This window comes from Schistocerca piceifrons, chromosome X, assembly GCF_021461385.2.
Source record: "Schistocerca piceifrons isolate TAMUIC-IGC-003096 chromosome X, iqSchPice1.1, whole genome shotgun sequence".
In the NCBI taxonomy this organism is placed as follows: domain Eukaryota; kingdom Metazoa; phylum Arthropoda; class Insecta; order Orthoptera; family Acrididae; genus Schistocerca; species Schistocerca piceifrons.
The window spans coordinates 28,756,725-28,775,066 of NC_060149.1; the positions used below are offsets into that span (position 1 = coordinate 28,756,725).

An 18,342-nucleotide genomic window follows, 5' to 3' on the forward strand; every position below is an offset into this window, starting at 1 on the left:
GTACGGTCACAGGTATTATTCCTTTCTCTATATTATCCCGGCTATAGAGAATTTATTTAGTGGAAAGTGGTAGTGAACTCTTCTGTCCTGTCAGATTTTTACGTAAAATCATACGACAAATCTGTTCGTAATATTGCAAAACTTTAAACAGCTCAGTCTCGATGGCTGTCGGTGCCAAATAAGTTCGCGTACTTACATGTAACATACACCTTTTTTGTTATTACGTGCAGATAATCTGATGATGCGCCAACCGTTCGAAACGCGTCATTAACAACAAAGCTTTTGCAACAAACATTTTTTTCCTTTTTGGAGTACACAAAAGGGTTTACAGAGTACTCGTCAATGGGGCATGCAGAAACAAACGAAAATGAAATATGTCCGTGTGTGCAACTGTGCATTAGCTGTAATAGTAAATTACAAAACGAAGTAGCGCGGGGGTAAAATTCCGTATAGATACTGAGCAGTTATTTCTTTTATCGGAGCTACTCCACAGAAGTTAAATAGATTCCGTGTCCGGTTTAGTCAGTGTTGCTAATTAACTGCAACGGACCAAAGGCAAGAACATCCCAAACTATAACCTAGTGTCTACTACTTAAGACGCTCTAAACGTCATCTACTCGTCATTCAATAACTACGTAAGTACAATAACTTTCTCCCTTCCAGAATCGAAAATAGGTTACGAACGTGATCCACAGGTGGTCGTTTAAACTGCAACTAGGGAAAGGTCTGTTAGGTAGCTATTCTAGCCGCAAGAACACCTACTGCGGCACAGGCATTCCCAGTTTCCCTTCGGATACAACCAGTTACTAAGATTTAGTCTTCGATTTATGACAAACTGTTTCTTCCACTAACATTAGGTACTTACCGACGGCGATTTCGAGTCTTTCGTTTTATTGCTCCCCCTAAACATCCAAACCTACAAAGCTAATGCGATGTTCGTTCGCAAAGCGCTTTGGTATCCTCTGAGAAAGAAACTGCTTCGAAGGCGAAACTGAACCACGCGGGGGATATTTTGTGACTTCCACTGGCTGGCCTCTTAGCGAGAAAAAATACCGCTGGTCTTGCTTCGCCTGCAGTGCCGTTCGTGTCTTGGTATGTAAACATAGACGCACCGTTTTCAGTTACTGTCCAGCTGCAATAGTTGGCTGCGCGTTTTCAGATGGAGTAGAACGAGTGAAATAACAGTCTTTTCTCTGTTTAACTGACAGAAGGGAATGCCGTTTCTTACTTTTCTGATACATATATCGCTTCATAATGCAAGTAGTAGAATCAAGTAACGACAACTAGCAATAATAAAAATAATTAGTAGCTCCTTAAATATGCAATATATCAATTAAATGATACTGTAAGGGGTATATTCAAGTTGCAATACACTACTACTACTACTACTACTACTACTACTACTACTTACATCACCACGACCAGTAATAATAATAATAATAATAAATAATAATAATAATTAACTCAAAAATATACTTCAGTAAATTACGTTGATCTGTAAATATACACTGTAGTTTTACCACATACAGAATGCTAAACCTTTCTGAACTACACATCACACAAATTAAGTTAATTTTCTTTTTCGTTTTGATGTTCATTTCACAAACATAGCTCTGATTTCTTTCTACACGTTATTTTCGTTTTGTATAATGTTCAAATAATGATAAAATCGCAGTCCATATAGATCTATTTACATAATGAGCGTTTCTTTCTTCACAAAATGTTTTGAAGTATTTGTTTTAATATTTAAGTTTTTTTAAATAAAAGTGAGACTATTCTATGAGCGTGAATCATATGGTACTACCCGTAAGCACTGTATAAACGTGAACTGTTAGCTGTAGCCAAGAGACAGTTTATTCTTTTCATTCGATGCTACCATCTTGACTGATATGTTAGTGGTTGCTACAGAAAAACAGGTACGCAAAATATCATTACTGCTTGCATGACTTTTTCTCTGACTGATGCGTTTTCGAAAGCGAGAGTATCGCTGGTAATATCTACATCTAAATGATTTCGGTAAAACAATTCCGATTAATGTTTCCGGAAGTTTACCTGAAGCAGACCAGGAAAATTCCAGGTTTCCTTAAACTACACCACGACTAACACCTACAATTCTTATCTAAACGGGGTAACTTCTATGTCTCATAAATTTACGCCAGCCTTTGTGACCGAGCGGTTCTAGGCGCTTCAGTCCGGAATCGCGCTGCTGGTACGGCCCCAGGTTCGAATCCTGTCTCGGGCATGGATGTGTGTGATGTCCTTAGGTTAGTTAGGTTTAAGTACTTCACCGATGGTTTATAGGGTTTACTCTTGTACATGCCTGCTCAATAATCATAAGTCAATATGTTTCACAGGATGCAACATAAACGGCTACGATACAGATGTTAATTAGTACATAACATAAATATAGTTCTCAATTTTATTTTCAACAACATATCTATGTTGGGCGACATTTTTCTGCGTGGTTCAATATTAACAACGCTACAACCAACTGAGTTACTTTTCGTGAGGCCTCCATGTCTTGCCACAATACCGAAATGTTCTCCTTGTTTGCGACTGAGATTTATTAACAGTGAGGAACATTCTGTAACTTACGTGAGCGTAGGAAAAATCTTCACAGTCCCCGGGAAAACGCTCACCGATAGAAGCCAGAGTTGTAATGAATAACGAACTTGTTCTCACGAATTCTCACTATACGTTTCGTTAGGTTCCACATATACGACGTGTTGGATGAGCAAAATTCAAATTCCCACAATTATGTTTTCATAAACGACGTAGTGCTAGTGCGTGATTGGTTCCTTCCCGAGAACTTTGATAGGAAACACTAAGTAATGAAGCCACTGTTGGCGTTTGCCTTTTATGGTAATTCAGTTCTCAAGGGCATCAAGTCCACTCCATTCTAAAAAACTTTTATACCGGCGAACTGAGGGCACTTCTCGGTACATGTTCCACCATTCTCAATATTCCGCGTATCACCCGATGTAATGTGCTTGTCTAAGACGTGGCCACTCTTCATATATTTATTTTTACTTCAGAAAGTGAACTATACACATTAATAGTTCCTAGCGAGCAATTATACCGTACATGCAAATTGAGCTGTAACCTAAGAGTTCTGAAGTTTGCTTTTCTTATTTCAGTATAACAGTGTTTCGTCCTTAAGTATCATCAGGTATGAGATCATTACAATTATGGTGCGTACGTCTACGGATCCAACATTAAGATTTTTATAGTTATGCTATATGGTCGTAAAATACAGCTTATTTTCATTACTGCACGCAATACAATGCTTCAGCCAACACCTCATTCGAGTGATGATCTTATGGCTTATATCACGCAGAAATAAAACGAAAGTAAAATATCTAAAATGAAGTCTTCCGGTTCGATAACTAGTTGTTCACTGCATTAGCAACCCCAAAATCGTCAGAAATTGTAGCAGCTGGCATTAGGTTAGCATACAAAAGGGCGAGTAGTATTTACTCTTTATCACAAACAAACCGAAACAATCCTTCAACTCTTCTCGTCACCTTTACGTGCCAATTTTTTAATTAAACGTATTTGCGTCCATTACTGAAAATTCTTGCACATTTCAGTTGAACGTTAAATAGAAAATTCAGGGACGCCTAATTTCCAAAATTTCTTACAGTTAATTAGTGAAAATCAAGGAAACACTAAATGTGTACATGTCAGAACTCTAATTCCCAATAAAGAAATAGCAACAATCATGTACAGCGTTGGCAGGAATGCGCACGCCACACAATAGTTTTATTTTTCGGTTCGTGCCCATGCAGCTATCTCACTAATGGAAAGACGATACGACAGTGCATTGGAGACAATTTTCCTGTTAGTTACGACGATACGAGCCTACGGACAATACAACACCCAATCCTCGAGCGCAGAAGATCGCCGACCCGGCCGGGAATCGAACGCCGGCCCTTTCGGTTGGCATTCTGCCGCGCTGACGCCGCAGCTACCGAGACGAACGACAGCTAACAGGTTCCTGTTACTTACAGCAGAAAATAATTCCATCAGAGCTACCATCTGAGCTTGCGGAACTTGAATATCTGACAGTGTTGGCAATAGTCATTACGATTACTTTCTCATAACGGAAGAGAACTAATGGTTCAAATGGCTCTGAGCACTATGGGACTCAACTGCTGAGCTCATTAGTCCCCTAAAACTTAGAACTAGTTAAACCTAACTAACCTAAGCACATCACAAACATCCATGCCCGAGGCAGGATTCGAACCTGCGACCGTAGCGGTCTTGCGGTTCCAGACTGCAGCGCCTTTAACCGCACGGCCACTTCGGCCGGCTCGGAAGAGAACTAATACTTCGCACATTGTATACAATTATAGAACATCAAAAAATAAGTACTCGTTTCATTTTGTACGGAATATATTGAGCAGCAGCAGCTGACGACTTTTAGTAGCTTTTTCTACCTTTTTTAGTAAATCCTGATCATGCTCATTCACACAAATACCCACGCGTGGACATATATATACTTCTTCAGACTTTTTCTGTCGTGTCGAATTAGACTCAGTTACATTAGCGTTGCCTTTACCGCCAATTTCATTTAAAGCTTGCGAAGGCACTCTGAATGACTAATCTATTTTCCCTTGTACAGGTATTTCATTTACATGCAAGAAACAAAGAATTTTTTCCTCTGTACAAGAAGAGAGAGTACATTATGAATAGATATCCATTAAGGCACTCGCCCTACGCTATTTCTTTCCAATTGATAAAATGGCCCAAAATTTCATCATCATCGGCAACATATTCACTTTTTTTTTTATAATCGCCAACGCAAACAGCGAATCGAATTTATATGAAAGCGAGTATCTTTTTTTGTTGACTGAAAATCCCAACATTTGTTTGTGCGCGTAGTAATAATAATCCTGCAAAGAACGTGAACACACAGGAGCAGATTCTTCACCGAAGTTATTTGGAGAGACTGTTAAAACTAGTTAAAATTAATACTACAATCCACTGAACACCACACGATAGTGTTAATGTGCTAGTTGAGTAGTGTAAAGTCCCATTTAAATCAGAAAAATAAAAGCTAAATGGTAAGCATTGAAAACGACCTTATTATCAGTTTCTGCGAGGCTAATATCTTATTACATTTCTCTTCAACTGGGAAATGAGAGGTGGATTGTGTAAATGGAACGTATCTAAATCACTTTACGTTTAGCTGATAAACGGTTAGCCTTTAGTGCAGAAAAACGACAGAATTGTGAAATATAATACAGCAAATTTGAATTTAGGCCAGAAAATTAATTATAATAAGACTAAAACAATTATAATGGATACAATGAAAAGAAAACCGGACAAATTAACAAGTAGTCCTAAAACAAGCTGAGAAGTTCTTATGTTTAGCAAAGTTCAAGGCAGTGTCTCAATGGTCAGCGATACAAAATAACGGAAGAGTAAAACTGGCCTGGACTTCTTTTGGTAAATCAAATAGTCTTCTAGACTAAGCTCGCCCCCATATTTGGAAAGGAATGCTCATAATCACTTTGTGTTAGCCGTTTTCACATATGGCAGTCAGGCACTGACTTTTGTTGTGAAAACCACTCAAAAACTTGTGGCTGCACAGCGGCGTGCTGTGAATTAGTGAGAGACACAGGAAAGAAACAAATCAGAGTACAGACTTAAGTGAAAGATGTAATGACTGTTGTGAAAATGAAGATGCGTAGGATATGTAACCAGGTTTGAAAGTAATCAGAAAACACTGAGGCGGCATACAAAAATATGCTTAGCAGCATGGTCAAGATTATACATCAAATGGCTTATGACATTTGCTTCGTTCGCATTTATTTCATCGATGAACGCAAAAATTAGTGACTGTTACGAATATCACAATGGCTAACTCGATTTTTGGGACACTTTCACTTTGTTGAATTCAACTCAAAGAGAAAATCGTTTTGAGACTTTTAGTATTGTTTCTGATACGTCAAACACAATGCGTACGATTTACATTGTGCAGATGCAAAATTCAGGTGATGGGAACTGGATGCATGTGGTGCTACAGAAAGCTGTTAAATTCACTAGATAGAAATGAAGAGGTAACTGCCAGAAGAAATAGGAGGGAGAATGCACAAGAGGATGTGAAGCATCCCAGCAAGAGTTATAATAAGCCGAGCAAACAGCAGGGGATAGCTAAAATGCAAAATCTGGATGAAACCTTGGTATTTAACACCAGTTATTGACGACGTTTCATTTAGTAGCTATTTAAGGAACTCGAAAAGTAAAGGATGCTACGAAATACTGGTAACTTAAAAATAAAAATTTTAAAGTGTTTATCACTTATGCAGTGATATGAATATCAAGCTGTGGTCGGAAAATTTAGAGGTAATTGCTTAGCTTTGTTTTAAATAATGTGCCATGGACAAAGGAAAGTGCACAAAGACATTAGTGTGATATACTCTCATGTTCTTCGTTTCAGAGTAGAAATAGTATGCTTGTTACAGAATTATTGGCACGAGCCACTATTGTGGCTTAATAGTAAGATCTTATAGATTGTTTCATACCTGGTTTTTAAAAGTCACGAACTTTCCAATGACTATATTGTAATGGATTATGTGAACTTAATGGAATCGTAAACAGTTTTATCTACTTTTTTGCGATTCTGAAAATCCAATACGAGGGCATGGCAGTCACACTTTGCAGCGCAGCGAAATTCGCAGCTCGAATTGTAAACTTTACTTTAATAATCTAAACGTTGTAGACTTGATATCACAGGACTGACTGTGTTATTTATCCTAAAAATATCTGGGCCATAACACCCTTTCTGACATCCAGCCAGGTATACTTCCTATTTCATCATTACGTTCATTATGATACGGGTTATAATAACTTTGTATTTAACACGGAATTTAGTATTTGGATATAATAATGACAGAAACAGAATAACGAGAGCGAAAATAACTGTTTACATTTGTTTGCGCAGGGTGGAAAAATTCAGGCGATTTGTACAATTAGAGTCTGAACAGCAAGAACAATGAGTGAGTGAATGAGAGAGAGAGAGAGAGAGAGAGAGAGAGAGAGAGAGAGGTGTTGAAGTCGTGGAACAAGTAATAAAGACAGGGGGAAAACATTGTGACGTTGGTGCGTGAAAAATGAAAGGAGAAAGGCGCGTAAATAGGAATGAAAAAAAAACTAAGACTTTCAGCTTTTTCCTGAGTACCACATCATAATGAGTGTTGTTGTGTAGCTTGTTCCAGAGATAGAGAGGAGCGACTGGAGAACGTTTTTGTTTTATGGATGGGTACAGCTACGATAATTGAGACGATGGTACTTGGTCTGTAATACCAGATACTGAGCGGCATGTTCACTGCGAAACCGAAGCTGACAAACAGCGTGTGGCATTCACGTAACCCTGTCCGGTAGCAAGCATACGAACACGTGGTTACGATTCCACTTCTAAATCTGCGGTCTCGATGTACCGTTGTGTCAAACGGTTCCCCAGTTCGAGAAAATAACACCTCTAATAGAAACAGAGTTGTGATGTTCGGCTCATTCTTAGGGTTAATGACTGCTTTACTTTACTACACCATCCGAACTTAGGGGCATACGCCGAATATTTACAAGAAGGACGTTAGGCAGGGATGCAGCCATTTGTATTCAACTGCTGAGCCTGAATATCGGTGATCAAAGAGTGTTTCAGAACTGGGATTACACTGGAGTGTTAAGTAATATCAGTCCACCCTCTGTGAAAGTGTGGACGAAGTGAAGGAATTCTGCTATTTAGAAAGCAAAATTCCCTAAAGGAAGTCTATTGGTACCAAACAGGGGGCTTAATTTGAGGAAGAAATTCCAGAGATGTGGTTTAAGTGAAGGATGTAAGAAATTAAGCTGGCTGTAAGATAAGAACTGAGGTTTTCAAAGAATCTGTGTGACAAAAGGAATAGCTAACTGGATAGAACATAGATTAAGACACCAGATAATAACTTTGACTGTAAGAAAGGGAACCGTAGCGCGGAAGAAATTACAGAGGACGGCAGAGACTGATATATATTTATAGTAAACAACTGAAGACGTTCGTTGCAACTCCTAATCTGAAATAAAGAGTTCGGTAAAAGTGATGAAATCGTAGCAGGCCACACAAAACGAGTCAGAAGACTGACAAACCCCTCAAAAAGGAGAAAACGTTTACAAACGTAGCGCGTAATAATTCCACGAGTTAATGAAACACGCAGATCAAGAAGAGTGGAAAGTCTGCTCCGAGCGGTACCAAGTTTTTGAAACTGTTTACTTGTGTCTTCAACAACAGATGGTAAGATGGCCCCAGTGGAGAAAAGGCTTTGGGGAAAGACGCGTAAAAAGGGGGAGGGCTTGTTAACGCTTCTCAACTTTGGTGGCCCTATTGGCAGTGCCGAAGCCATCAACAAAGAAACCTCCAGCTTATTGAATGGAGGCAGCGCTCCCGCGAGCCGACTGCCCCCGACGTCGGCCGGAGGTAGCCGAACACGTTTTCAGATTTACGTCTCCTCCGCCGGCCGCGGTACACGTCGCGAGTATTTGGTCGCCCCTTACCGCCACCTTTGCGGATAATTCCAACGCTCTGCTCAAATAGCACAATCCGTCAGTACGTATGCCAGCGCGTAGGTTATCGGATCCTCTTTTCACGATACTTCCGTCTAACAGTGAATAGACAATTTTTTGGAAATTTGTGGTAAGGTCTTATGGTACCAAACTGCTGAGGTCATCTGTCCCTAAGCTTACGCACTACTTAATTTAACTTACGCTAAGGACAACACACACACACACATATACACACCCATGCCCGAGGGAGGACTCGAACCTCCGACGGGGGGAGCCGCGCGAACCGTGGCAAAACGCCTGAGACCGCTCGGCTACCCCACGCGATGGTGAATTGACAATGCGATATCTTGCAGCACTGCAAACATTCTTTCCAGTCGTTGTGTTGTTAATATCGCTGTAGCTATATTTGAGAGACAGCTACCACTCAATTGCAATCTTTCTACAACGAGGCATTCCAATCGCCGTAAATCCCTGTTGTCAGTACTCGATGATATTTGTCAGTAAAATGGTACGATAACAGTTCTCATATGCGACATCTTTCAAAGTGTTCTCCCGACCCCAAGTATTTAGAACAGTGACTCCATAATACGTAAAGTTCTTACAAAGTCATCGGTTGCCTTGGTACTCTGCACTTTCGTCCGTATGTACCAGTGGCGTTTCTAACTTACTATCTGTATCAACATCACAACGTTGGTTTTGAGTTTATAATCACAATATTGTATACTATGACGCCATACAACATCCATAAGAATTTTAATCATCAAGATACCAGACGCAGAAGGCTACGTAGTTATATCGCTGCTGATATGCTTCGTGCGTCATATTTTGGTAAATATTCTGTCGCTATTCCATTTTTATGCATTGGCCACATCACCTTATTCACTTGTTACGTACGATATGAGCATTATTTGATACCGAATAGTGCCCATTAAATAAAGCTACGATACCAACTTCAAATGTAACTGTCAAAGCAGCCTATGACTTTTTACTTCGTTGTTCAGTATTGAGTATTTTTCGTATTACTTTTATACCTTTCCACAGAACGTTCTGGCCAGACGTTAATAGTACGGCTTAGCGTGAATGTGTTGTGATACTGAGTTTTGTATATTGCTAGCCCACTATTCTCAGTATCAATCCATCCATCCAACTTCTTCCTTCCATCCTCAGTAATGCCCACATTTCAAAAGCCTTGCTCTACCCCTCTGCCTCAGTATCCACGTTTTAATATAATACAGGAGGACATTCCATACCTAGCATTGCATTAGCCTTTTCCTTAGATAAGTTGTCCGTATTTCTGTGGAAAATTCTTCTTTTCTCATGAAATGCCTGTTTCGCCACTGTTATTCTGGTTTCTATTTCTGTACTGCTCTTCTTCCAGTCTGTTTCTATCATAGCTTCGCATATGTTGTAATGCTTCTCCATTCAGCATTATCTTTACCTTTTTGTTTCCAGTGCCATTATTATTGTTTTCTTTGTGTTTATTTTCATTCCATAAATCTTATAAATATACGGAAAATAAACCGCCTGTTCCTGATTGACATGGATGCTCTTAGTCCTAACTCAGTAGAATACATTGCCATTCTATAATGCTAGTAGCTGTTGTTACTTCTGTTTTTTGCCTCGTTTTTACAAATGCGAACCCGTTCATACAGCAAGTATGATTAAGCCAACATCTGTTTAGTCAAACTATTACGATTGGCATTCGTTTTCGCATACCCTTTTCTAGTTATTGTAATATTGTAATACTGTAATTAAATTTATCCATTAGGTGAACTGACTGATCCAAGAGTATTACCGCCCTCTATGTTCATAAATGCGCCATTCTTTTGCATTTTAAGGACTTCAAAAAGTGTCACAGTGCGCTGGGAGACGAAATTTCGATTTATGTTTCGTATTCTGACGTGTCCTTAAATTGGTAAATGCGGTTCTGAACGTGTCTATTATTTACAGAAATACCATTCACAAACCCATTTCTATCTACAGTACGCTTGCCTGTTGTCCATGTCAGTACCTTAGAAGCTGTAAATTAACCACTCTTCATGCATTCAGCCCTCTTCTCTTTTCTGTAGTGCAATTTCGTAGTAAATCTTTTGTCATTATTTACAATAACCCGAAAAGCAATCACAAGGAGCGGGTCCCTCCTTGCGGCATTCTCGGAATCAACAGAAACGATAATGAGAATATAAATAGATAGCTTTATTTACATAGATTTGGTAACCATAACGATTATCTTCCATCATACTTAATTTCCCAGTCGGTACTTTCCCTCACGCCGTGGGCATATGGCACGGGGAAGGGAGCGACTGTACCATTCGCAATGTAGCGCAGGGACTTGCGTAGTACACATGAATATGTGCTCACGATGCCAAAATTTGATTATATAGACAGTATTTTTAATTCAAATCACATAATTTTTCAAAATTGGTCGAGCGCAGAACCAGTTCTAAATTAACTTCTCTGCCGTGCTGTAAGTAGAGACAAAATAGTAGCGCTATCCATCCTTTCCGTTTGAAAATGGAATGCAAATCTGTCTATCTTTGGATTCCGTTTTCTCTCATTACAGTTCTAAACGCTTAATACATTTTTCCCCCCAAGTGTTCTACGCAAGTGATCTTCTGCGGTTTTCACGACCACATGCTGACACTGTTACAGTGATATTGCATGAAACGCGAATTTTAAAAAACAAAACATACACTTTTTTTAGCGTGCAGAGAGACTCGCAGCAGAAAAATGCACGTTCCTTTGATCTGCCGCGCGGCGCACATTCTGATTTGAGCGCGGCCCGCGAAGCGCAACGGAAAAATGAACGCGAAATGCTACCGTGTCAACAGCAAGCAGAAAGCATCGATAACTTGGGATCAGCAACTTGTAAAAGTTGTTGTAACCTATATCGAAAGTGAGGGCAGTTTGTTAATTTCCTCAAGGCTTGAAAACACCAACAGGCAATACCGCAAAAGGGCTCGGTAACTTTATAAAACTGAATGTTTCAGTGTGTAAATATGTGATTAATAGAAACTTACCTTAATTACCGGTGCCACATATTCACATCCTAGCATTTGAGACTTCTAGACCGAAGTAAAATCAATTAATCTCCCTATGTAAATCTTCACCTCCGGTGAAATTACGCGAAGTCGTTTAGTTTCTGTTTTAAATATTGCTATAATAAAGCTTGCACAAATGTAAGTATTCGCCACTGACTTTTATTAGAACGATATTATTTAATGAAGTCGATACCGCTATACAGCGATACCGAAAGATTCATTTATTTAAAAACTCTTCGTTAGAATAATCTAAGATAAGAATTGATAAGCTTGATGCGGTCGTGAGACGTACGTTTCTTTGGTCACATGGATTACTGTCAAAACCGCATAACTGTACGGCGATTTCGTATTTCAAACGAATTGCCTAGCTATACATTCTGCCTCTGGCAATGCTCAGGCAGGTATGAAAACTCATTTACATTGTTTGCCTCAAGAAAAAAAACTAAGTGATGTATTCATAGTGGAAGGAAGAGGAGACTTCTACAGCAAGTTCAAGTACTGTTTTCTGCGTAAATACAAACTTCCATACCGGTTTTATTGCGGAACTGGACAAATCGAAGCAACAAAATTATTCTAGTATCCCGCTTAAGGGCAATTCAAAATAACATTTACATTGCACCTAAAACTTACTATTAAGAAATTAATTTCGATTCAGGAGTTACGGCTGACGCAAAATAAATTTTCACACTTACAACATCGTTGCCCGAACTGTCTGGAGACGATCGGGAACACAACTTTTTCTCTTATAAGATTACACCAGAAACAAAATTAAAACTGTTACCTCTTCAATTCTAATGTAATGATATCTCAGACACAATCATCATTTCAGGTCATAGGCCTAGATTACTCTATTTTCAGTAATTTAAAATTGAAAATAACGTCATAGCTACAAGACGCACAATGGCAATTCGTGAATCCTTCACGAGCTTCGTAGACATTATCCTCCGTCAGCAACGATCCTGCTAACCTAATTATCAATAATTAAAGAATTTATGAAATTGTGTTCACAGTAACTGTTACGAATTACGATATCTTGATTAATTTTTAGTAAGTTTAATCTGTATTTCCATGTTTTACACAGTAAACGCAGTGATATAACGCTCTGCAGAAACGACAGGGCCAAACTCGCAGAACAAAAGCAAGCTAAGCATAAAAAAAATTCTGTACGAACTGCACCATTTGTTCTGGTTGGAAGCCATAGAATTGAAGCACAAAACGTAATCTCTGCAGGGACACGCAGAAGGCGCGAGAATTTACTATAGCAAAAACATATAGATACCTACAACAAAAACATCAGATCTTACATCTGTGTATTGCCTGCCGTAACGTAGCACTAGTTTGCGAGCGATGCAACTGAAGATTTTGGTGATTAACAACGTGAGCCGTATTTTTTCTCATAACAGCACGAAGGAAAGCATTTTATTACACCGGTGGAGAGAACACCACCGTTACACGTAGGGAATTTGAATGCTACACCGGACCAGCTTTGAGATGGATGGTGCCGGCGGCATAAGCGACTTTCCGCTTAGCTGCAAGAAGCGAGCGCAAAAATCAAACGAAATAACTAAGGAAAAATGAAATGTTGTTCGTCGCCGAGTCGCATAAAAAAATTAGCAGCCATCTTGGGCTTTGTGTCTAGCTGTAGAAGAGTCCTGCTTTAATTACGGCATTGTGCTAATGCCCATCATACCGTTAGAACGCCAAATGCTGCCGCCTATGAATGTACAAGAGAATGCTCTAGAAAATGAATACACAAGAAGTAACAAATTTAAGCAATTTAACAAATTTAAGCCTTTATCTTAGACCGCCGCTAACTCCAGGGGCCGCTAACAATAAACGTGTCCATGTCTCAGACGTATGAAAATAAACGAATGTAGGTACTGCAAACGCTTAGGTATGGTTGTAGCTGGCTTCCATGATCCTGAGATTCCCTATTTCATTCGCAATAATGTTTCAAATAAAATATAACGAGCAGAACGAGATGGTTAGAAAAGTGTTACGGTTAACAACGCGTGATACCCCTTATCACTTCATGGGTTGCACACTGTAACCATTGTACATCGGTTTCTTATTCAGTGTATAGAAAGAAGTTAATCTGCACAAAATGTTCGACGCACTCACGTATACAGACTTGTAATAATTGCTACGGTTTTTCGCAAAACGATCATTACCTAACAGACACCACAGCACCTAATGTCCTCTGACATTACAGGTTCGCGATAACAATGCTAGAACACGTGAGTAACGAAAATGCACGCGTTAACTTCACGTGTTCGCGATAACAATGTTAGAAGAAGTGAATGACGAAAATGTACGCGTTAACTTCGAATGCCGCTTCTCAAGTAGCACACGTCAAGCGGTGGTAATACATTGTCATCGATAAATTGTTCTTCATTAGAATGCGAGTAAGGATGCGCTCTTGATTGAACCACATGACTTGTTATACGACGTATGATTATAAGGGTCAGGGTGGCTGTGCTGTGAAGGAAGGCACTGTAATAAAGCTGAAGGAATGCGGTCGGGAAAGGAATTAACGAAAGATGTGCACCAGTTTTAAATAGTTCAAACACTAAAGTACTAATTGTGAGAGCCGTACTCTCTTCAGAACCTTTATAACCAATTATCATTCTGAAGAGTACTGTCTCGAGTAATTAAACACAATATATCGAATTACTAGCATTGAGACCCACATTCCAGAAAGTATTTACGTGGGCCACATGTTAATAATATATTTAGTATATGTCAACCCAAAAGTGATCACTACATTATAAACAAGTAAAAACTTATATGCTACGCACCTTATCGACGAACAATTAGTGACAACACAAATCAAATGACAAGCAGAGTAATATACGCTATCGCGTTAACAACTACAGAAAGCGTGTGACAATCTGCAAATAATTCACCAGAATTTCAGAATAATATATAATACGTGTTACGATACATGAAGGCAAACGTATTAAGCGTAAGCAGAAACATCAAGCATGAAAATTACAACTAGCGTGCAATCCGGTGTGCGTGAATACAGTGAAGCCGTCTGTAAACAACAGCGGCTCACCTACAACCGAGCGCACGTGTATAACACACGCGTCGCTCTCTACGTAAACACTGTGCGGAAAACTAAATTATGTTATTTGCTAGTCTACAGAGTTCGAACTTCACTACACTGTTTCTTTTGAAGCTGTATACCCGAAACGTGACAGTGCGTAAAACTATTGTAATATGTGAGGCGGTAAATATTCACATACCTGTGTTCTTCACAGGTCCGGGTTGATTGAGTCTGGGTGCTCAGTCATCGTCGGACCTCGCCAGCAACAATATTATGCAAGAGATGCATTGTTGATGAAGAAACCAGTCACATGCGACGCACAAGGGATACCCTTGTGTGAAAAATCTTCTTTGCTAAAACACCAGCTGTATATTGTGTAATAGCTGTTGCACACGCTAATTCTTTGTCAGAATAATTCCTAACCTTCCCTCCCACCGCCCCTCACACGACCGGAGCAGTTATGCGTCCGTCTTCAACTGCCAGTCTTCTTCCCACATGCTTCACGCAAAGCCGGCGTCCAAATAAAAAAAAAAATAAAATAAATGACAGGTAAGTTTCTACAGCTTGCGGAATGCAGCTGACAGCTCTTCTCTGGTTGTTAGAGGTGGCGCTATGAGTGTGTATGGTGCAGAGAGATTGGCAAAAGCCACGAGCGAAAGCGGGGGAGGGCTCGTGTCTCGCACTGCCAGCCCAGCACAATCGCCCCGCGCTGCGCTCTCACTCCGACTGGCGGGCACCAAGCTTCCAGCTCTGGAGCCCGCCTGCCGCGTTTGCCGCCAGAGGCCCTTCGCGTGCTAGCAGCCGGCGTTGCCATGTCGACAGAATCTTGGCGGGGAGGGGGGACACAGCTGCACCTACAACTCTCACAAAAACGGGGCTCGAGTTGTCAAACAACTGAAATTTACAGGCCGGCCGCTTGTATGCAGGTAATATGTCGTATTAAAGCTTGTATCACACACACATCTACGGCTGAGAAGTAACTTTATCAGGGCCCCACAGTCGAAAACAAACGTACGCATCTGACGAGGAAGAGGAATATTAGTCACTTTAATTACTTGGAGACCCAGCACTGAGCGTGTGCATGCCTGCTGATTCCATCATGTATAGCTCCATGTATATCTGAGTATAACTTATACCGACCACGCCATTTATTGATCTGATGCATCACCATTGTTCTGTGAACTTGAAGTTACCCCTGACTCTGAATTTCAAATGTCCTGTACCATTGTCGAGTAGACAATGACTCACTTCTATTAAAACCATTTCGCTTGTACTCATCCACATTTTGCTTTATCATTACACAAATGACGTGACTATAACCGCTTATCACTCGCTCGTGCTTCGTCATCGAGCTAAATTTATGCCGACTGTAGCGAGAGAAAATGGAGGTCAGTGAAATGCATTAAGACGCTTAGCAATCGATAAATTAACTCATTATATTCAAAAGTAGGGGTACAATTGCCTCTTCACTGCTGTCAACAGACAGAGATGAGCTCTATAGTCCTTCACACAGAAGAGTACGGGCTACACCGAACTACCAGTTGTCTGTAGGTGTTTCGAGAATACAAATCCCTGAGCATCGCGTAGCACAAGTTTTCAGAAGAGCAAACTGACGAGAGAAAACTCTTCAAGCGTTTCTCCTACCACGTCTTTTTTGGATCTTGAGAGTATTATTGCTGACATTGGAGTCGCCGTGCATCTTAACAGTTGCCATATTCTTGACTTAAATTGGAAGGCTGTGTGACAGAACATGTACAACACAGGCATCCACCCAGGATTTTGATTGTTTACCGGTCAGACTTTTCAAGCCGAACCCAATCTGACTTTTTAAATTGTTAATCAACGTTACAAACTTCCTTTATGGAATATTGTAACGACTGACACGAACAGGAAGCTATTCAAAAAAGAAAAGTGAGATATGAAATACTGTGTGTTATTTAAACTACTCTGAACCGTCACTCTCCCTTGCCACTTGTTTGCGCTGAACAGTTATCTCAACACTAAACTGGAAGCACTACTCAACGCGCCTTTCTAAAGAAAACCATGATGCTCACCAGACTGGCCGATCCATTGACGTTGCTTTGGATTGCCACTTGATTTTTTGTCTTGTATTTCCAACCAGCAGTCAAGAGTGATACTGTAAACGATGGTCGGCAGGAAGCAGCCTTGAGTCCCACTGTTAAGTTAATATATGCTATATAATTGAAAGAAAATGAAATGTGAGAAACACAAATACAGTTGCTAAGAAATGTAAAACAGTTTTAGATTTCCTAACTTGCGCACAGAATTTAAAAAGAAACGAGAGGACGCTATATGAAGGAAATATTAGACGTCATCGAAATACAGCGTCATTTGTAGCGGGACAGGAACCGAAAAACAACGAAGCACCTAGGTTTTTCAGTTTTATCGGGCATTGACAGCAGGAGATCAATCAGGCACGCTAATTAGATTTGCCCACGTTTTGCAAACATTTATGTACTGTAATCAAAGAGATAAACACAGTAACAAAACGTGTCTTGAAAATTTTCATTTGTAAAATGTTAAAATCAGAGATTGTACGTTAATAATAGTGTCACAGTCGCAGATTAGAAACTGCAGCGATCTGTCTATAATGGTTTGCTTAGTTAACGTTCTGTGAAATAGTTTTTGTTAACTGTGTCGGCAGTGTTGATAAATCGTAGAAATGACAATGTTACACATGAAGCTGCTGTATGATTTATTTTTAATTGTGCGATTGGTTTCGGTCCAAGAATCTGCCTTTGCATAACGAAATATTATTTATAAATATTATATTTTGACACTTGTTTAATGATATTTACACTTTACACTAATCTATAAAGACAAGTCTCTATCTAACGTGTTACCAAAACTTTCGAAAAGTGCTTGACCGATTCACTTCAAATTTTCACACGAAGATCTAATAAACATTCGGACGGACTTAAGCTATTTGTATTTTCTAATATACACGGTGTTTCACAGTTCATCTTGCAAACTTCTAGAGGTTGTAGAGGGGACGTAGTAGATTTCGTATTACATAGGAACCCATCTCCGGAAAAGACATCCGGCGGCGTTACTGAGCGCCAAAGTTACAGGCGCCTGCGCCTGTTCGAATGGTTCAAATGGCTCTGAGCACTATGGGACTCAACTGCTGAGGTCATTAGTCCCCTAGAACTTAGAACTAGTTAAACCTAACTAACCTAAGGACATCACAAACATCCATGCCCGAGGCAGGATTCGAACCTGCGACCGTAGCGGTCTCGCGGTTCCAGACTGCAGCGCCTTTAACCGCACGGCCACTTCGGCCGGCCCTGCGCCTGTAAATGTACTTAAATACGAGGTGATGCCGTGATGATATTACAAACTTTCAAGCGTGATGGAGAAGGATAAATGTATCAATCTAAGGTAAGGGTCCCTGCACCGGAAATGAACGAGTGGAAAGTTATATGCGAAAGTCGTGTTGATACCTCTGACAGTGGTGGTGGTGGTTAGTGTTTAACGTCCCGTCGACAACGAGGTCATTTGAAACGGAGCGCAAGCTCGGGTTAGGGAAGGATTGGGAAGGAAATCGGCCGTGCCCTTTCAAAGGAACCATCCCGGCATTTGCCTGAAACGATTTAGGGAAATCACGGAAAACCTAAATCAGGATGGCCGGAGACGGGATTGAACCGACGTCCTCCCGAATGCGAGTCCAGTGTGCTAACCACTGCG

General features: G+C 40.1%; 1 protein-coding gene across 1 annotated transcript in view; it reads right to left on the bottom strand.

Moving 5' to 3' along the window:
- The window catches only part of LOC124722165 (latrophilin Cirl), a 799,917-nt gene extending 784,570 nt beyond the window's left edge, over positions 1 to 15,347 (bottom strand). Inside the window, exon 1 of the mRNA XM_047247367.1 lies at positions 14,834 to 15,347. The gene's annotated coding sequence lies outside the window, so the exon portion shown is untranslated. The remainder of the gene's footprint in view (positions 1 to 14,833) is intronic.
- Positions 15,348 to 18,342: the final 2,995 nt, after the last annotated feature.